The sequence below is a fragment of the Procambarus clarkii genome, chromosome 79, assembly GCF_040958095.1.
Source record: "Procambarus clarkii isolate CNS0578487 chromosome 79, FALCON_Pclarkii_2.0, whole genome shotgun sequence".
NCBI lineage: Eukaryota > Metazoa > Arthropoda > Malacostraca > Decapoda > Cambaridae > Procambarus > Procambarus clarkii.
In genome coordinates this window covers 22895099-22900916 of record NC_091228.1, presented here as the reverse complement: position 1 = coordinate 22900916, position 5818 = coordinate 22895099, and the positions used below count along the sequence as shown (strand labels likewise).

General features: G+C 41.6%; 1 protein-coding gene across 1 annotated transcript in view; it reads left to right on the top strand.

Moving 5' to 3' along the window:
- The window catches only part of LOC138357609 (small ribosomal subunit protein uS12), a 428441-nt gene that overhangs the window by 58677 nt on the left and 363946 nt on the right, over nucleotides 1-5818 (top strand). The gene's annotated exons all lie outside the window — the stretch shown is intronic.

The window sequence follows — 5818 nt, the reverse complement described above, 5'->3', positions numbered from 1 at the left end:
TGTGGCGTTCAAATATTCACTATCCTTTGTATGGTACTTATCAATGGGTTCGAGATCGACCTCAAGTACAGGTTCTAAATTAAGCAACTGACATATGTGGAGAGCTAGTGTCACAATTGATATGTTTGTCCTGCACACCGCCCCCCGTCCAGTGGGCAGCGGTGGATAGGTTACAATCACTCAGTTACTACCTACAGTTAGCAAACTGGGGATATTTGGCTAAAATTTCTGGTAGCAGATAATTTTGAATGAAATATTGACACATCGCTGGAACATTGGTTATAGAATTGTCTCTAAATTCACGTATCTTTTCGCACTCCATCACATAGTGACGGAGGGTGTGCGAATAATTTTGTTGACACAGTTTACATTTGGTCAGGTCTACATCGGCAGATAATGAGAATTCCCAGAGATACTTGTAACCGAGTCTAAGCCGAGCAGTAGTAACATCTAGAAGTCTGCTGATTTTATTGGATGATCTATAGATGTGTGGCTCCTCTTGCATGACAGTATGATGATAGATCGAATTACTGGTGTCAATTTCACTTTGCCTCAGATCTACAAAATTTTGTTGAAGATCTCGGTGTACTGCTGCTCTCAGATTGCTTATTGACAATCTAAGGTTACACTCAACGGCTCCTTTAAAGGCAGATTCTTTGGCTAACTTATCAGCTCTATCATGCATTCGGAGGCCAACATGACATTGAGTCCACATGAAATGGACTGTGTTACCATCCTTAATAATTTTGTTGTATTTGTGTTTAGCTTCGGACACGAGCATGTTACAGTTATGTCTTAAAGAGTTGAGAGCAATTAAGGATGATAAAGAGTCATTTACAATTAATCTATCAAGTTTGGAGACTTGTACACATTTCAGTGCAAGGATCAAGGCAAATAGTTCGGTCTGAAGGGTAGAGGCCCAGTTGTTTATACGGACTCCCCACTCAAAATATAAGCCATCGCCCATTATCATAACGTCATAAATGTGTGAACATCTAATGCTAAGTTACCTTACTCAAATTTAGAGAAAGTTATAGATTTTAACGTTACTTTAATCAATGATTTTAATATCATTACAGTTGTCAGATTGAGAGAGAAACTATTTCCGTAACAACTTACCCACAAGGTTACAATGATGGCTGTATAAACAGGTGTACAGCAGTCTATGTCACAGTTTATATTTCTGGTATAGAGTAACAGCTTACAATTTGAAAGGTGATGTACATTGGAAAATTAAAGTGTAGTTTACTATTATTGAAATAAGACAGATATTGTCACACTTTATATCACAAAATTAGGATGACGAGAAGACAATTTAAAGAGGAAATATAAACTAATCATTGCGTGAAGTTATATCATAAAAATGTTCACAGCCTCAGCATTCTCCCCTCGAGAGATTGTGCCACTATTCCAGTTCAACATCACAACACAATTCATACAACAGAGATCCGACTTCAATGGGACTCAAAATGCGTCAGTAATTCATCTGCTTTATGACAGAAGTTCCTTCAAAAGTCTAAATATCCATCTGGGGTTCTCCCTGCTTATTCTGCCGAATAAATGAAGAAGAGGACATTGGAATCAGAATCCACCATTCACTGAAGGTTGCACAAGTGGGAGCTGCCGTTAACAAAAAAAAAACTATGAATAGTCAAGCGAACCTTTGACTTCAAGGAACAGAAAGTAGTTATTACCTGCTTGATGGGGTTCTGAGAGGAGTTCTACTGCCCAAGCCCGGCCCGAGGCCAGGCTTGGCTTGTGAGAACTTGGTCCAACAGACTGTTCCGTGGAGCGGCCCGCAGGCCCACATATCCACCACAGCCAGGTTGGTCCGGCACTTCTTGAAGAAAACTATCTAGTTTTCTCTTGAAGATGTCCACGGTTGTTCCGGCAATATTTCTTATGCTCGCTGGGAGGGTGTTGAACAACCGCGGACCTCTGATGTTTATACAGTGTTCTCTGATTGTGCCTATGGCACCTCTGCTCTTCTCTGGTTCTATTCTGCATTTTCTTCCATATCGTTCACTCCAGTATAATATATAGTGTTATTTTACTGTGTAGATTAGAGACCTGCCCCTTCAGTATTTTCCATGTGTATATTATTTGATCTCTCTCTCTTCTGCTTTCTAGTGAGTACATTTGGAGAGCTTTGAGACGATCCCAATAATTTAGGTGCTTTATCGCGTATGCCGTGTATGTTCTCCCTCGAATTCAGTAATCTCTCCTGCGCTTAAGGGGAAAGTAAGAATCGAGTAGTACTCAAAACGGGACAGTACAAGTGATTTGAAGAGTACAACCATTGTGATGGGATCCCTGGATTTGGAGGTTCTCGTAATCCATCCAATCATTTTTCTGGCTGACGCAATATTTGCTTGGTTGTGCTCCCTGAACGTTAGGTCGTCAGACATCATTATTCCTAAATCTTTGACATGCAGCTTTCCTACTATGGGAAGATTTGATTTTGTACTTTTTTGATCAGTGTTTTGTACCCTGTATTATGTTTTAGGTCCGTACATCACGTTATTTCCTGCTGTCCAGTTGAACACTTAATAATTGCCTGTAATTTTTTAATGTCTTAAGCGGAGGCAATTTTCATGCTGATTTTTGTCATCTGTAAAGGATGATACGAAACGGTGACTTGTATTTTTAACTACATCTGATATGAGAATAAGGAAAAGCAGTGGTGCAAGGACTGTACCCTGAGGTACAGAGCTTTTAACTGTGCTTGGACTATTTTATATAGTAGACTGTTACTCTGTTCTGTTCGACAGAAAACCAAGTATCCAGCGTCCCACTTTACCAGTTATTCCCATTGACCTCCTTTTGTGTGCTATCACGCCATGGTCACATTTATCGAATGCCTTTGCAAAGTCCATGTATACCACATCTGGATGTGTTTTTCTTCTAATTTTGTTAGAAAACAGTGATTTTGCCGTAATGGTCAAGTAGCCGAGAGGCATGATCTTCCTGCTCTAAATTCATGTTGGCCTGGGTTGTGGAGGTCATTGGTCTCCATGAAACTAAGTGACCTGACTCCTGATCACTCTCTCAAATACTTTTATTATGTGGGACGTTAGTACAACTGGTCTATAATTCTTAGCCAATGCTTTGCTTCCTCCTTTATGAACACAGACGGCACCGCTCCTGTGCCAGGCAAGTCCACTACGGGCTCACCATAGCCGGTGCTATTTGCCCCACTCCTGTGCCAGGTAAGTTACGGGCTCACCATAGCCCGTGCTACTTGGAACTTGTTCCGAGTAGCTGAATCTATAACAACAACAATCCTCCTTTGTGTAGAGGGGCAATGTCTGCTGCTTTAAGCGCATCTGGTATCTCCCCCGTGTCCAAGCTCCTCTTCCACACTATACTGAGAGCCTGTGCTACTGGCACTTTGCATTTCTTTATAAATATTGAATTCCATGAGTCGGACTCGGGGCTGAGTGCACGGGCATATTGCCAATTTCTTTTCAACATCTGACACCGCCTATTGAACCGTATAACTCTGGTGCGGCCCCACTCTGATTATTGTATCCCAGCATGGAGACATCTTCAGAAGGACATAGCCGCAGTGGAGAAAGTTCAACACCGGGCGACAAAAATCATTCCAGAGCAAAGTCAACTCGTGTCGTATCAGGAGCGGTTGAGGGCCACAGAGCCAACAACACAACAAACCAGGCATGACGGGGCTGATCTCATTGAAAATTTAAATACTGAGCAATTTGAAAGTTATTGATTCAGACACCTTCAGAATGAGAGATGTAACACAGACGAGGATCAAGTGTTCCAAGCTCAAGCCACAATGTGGGAGAGAAAGAGCAGCAACACCAAACCTTCCCTGATATTCTAAGAAATAACGAGAGTAACCCCAAAAGTAAAAAATTGAAGACCAATATCGTTCCTGCAACACCCCCCCCCCTCCCCCTTGTCTAAAATATTTGAAAAGCTGATCTACAAGCGGCTTTACTTCTAACAAAACACAATGTACTTAGTTTTTGCCAGATAACTTGACCCCAAAATCACACCAATAATGCACTAATTAGTGCATTATGATTAACTAATTAGTGTATGATTAACTTGGTACAGGCAGTTCGCAGACAAAAATGGGTTACCTGGTTGATGGGGTTCTGGGAGTTTTTCTCCACAAGCCCGGCCCAAGGCCAGACTTAGACTTGTGAGTTTGGTCCACCAGGCTGTTGCTTGGAGCGGCCCGCAGGCCCATATACCCACCACAGCCCAGTTAGTCCGGAACGTCTTTTAGAAAAGTCTAGTTTTCTCTTGATGAACTCTTTGGTTTATTTGCTGACCTTGGTAAGGCTTTTGACACTTAAATACAATAACCTTAAATTACAACACCCGAGTACTCTATCCAGTACCTGCAATGACAGGCTCCAGTGTGTCTATGAATGCTGTTACTACTATCAGTAATGATACAAATAACTCCCAATTGCCAGCCACCTCTTGGCTGCATGGCGGCAGCAGCCCAGAGACCCTTGACGAGTCGACACACTCGGATAATATTGTATTCCAGATACACACACAATTGCAAGCTCTCGTGGAACTAGGGATTGATTCCTATGCAGGACGAATATGTTTGAACAAGTATCCTTTTACCTGATGAATCTATTCACCTAGCAGTAAAGAAGTTTACCTAGGGGCGGTAAAGCTAATTTAGTAGTATACAAAATTATCACTATTTTGTTGAGTTTTGATATAACATAAGTAACTTATCATTGTAGACGTATGCAGAAACTACTTGTGTAGAGGAGGAAATGTAGATGTTTATCTCGGAATGTTCGGTAATACGTTTATTGCTTGTGATATGTGTATGTATGTATGTATAAACACCATGTACTGAACGGGGTAAGAATGGCTTCAGCTACCTCATCCCTTGGTGTGTATTTTACCTCAATAAACTTATTTCAATATGCAGGAATCTTTAAGGCCCAAAATACACCAAAATATATATTAACAGGCTCACAAAGATGCAAGGCCTGGCCCCCAGGGAAATACTCCCAAAATTGTCCCAGCAAGGGATGTTAACTACAACTGTACGGAAAAAACATTTCTTCAGCATGGACAGCCAGGTTATGTATACAGGTGACCCGAGAGTGAGTAACATACCGAGGTCAGACAGGTGACATGAAGCTACTTGTCCTCCTTATTTTTCCATCTCGCTCAACACCGAAAATTTCCACTGACCTTTGTGACTAGCTTAGAGAACTACTCCCAGTAATACATTATTGGTTACAGGTTTTAGACAATTACAATGTGTGAAACAAATGAAGTCAGTGGTGGTAAAGTAGAGGGCATGTCTGACATATTAAGAACATTGGACAGTTTACGCAACACGTACATCATTATTATTGTTCACTCACACGGAGCATTCAGACAATTCATGCTATAACCAGACATTACTATATAATATAGTTATGGCTATATAACCAAACAAGTACTGTACTTATCAAAGGCACCACGCCGGAAGTACTACCTAGCATCATGAATTCACCTAGTTGTGCATGCGGGGGTTGAGCTCTGCTCTTTTGGCCTGCCTCTCAATTGAATGTTTTTTCCACAAACAAACCCCCCCCAAGGAAGCCTCCCATAGCAACTAACTCCTAGGTACCTATCTACTGCTAGGTAACAGGGGCATCAGGGTGAAAAACTCTGCCCATTTGTTTTCCGCCATCACCGAGGATTGAACCCAGACGCTAGGATTATGAGTATCAAATGCTGTCCACTCCGCCACAGGGCCGCCCATGTGTGACAAAGAACAATGTCCTAACTAGTAGTTAGTAACTATGAAAGATGGTCATAGGAG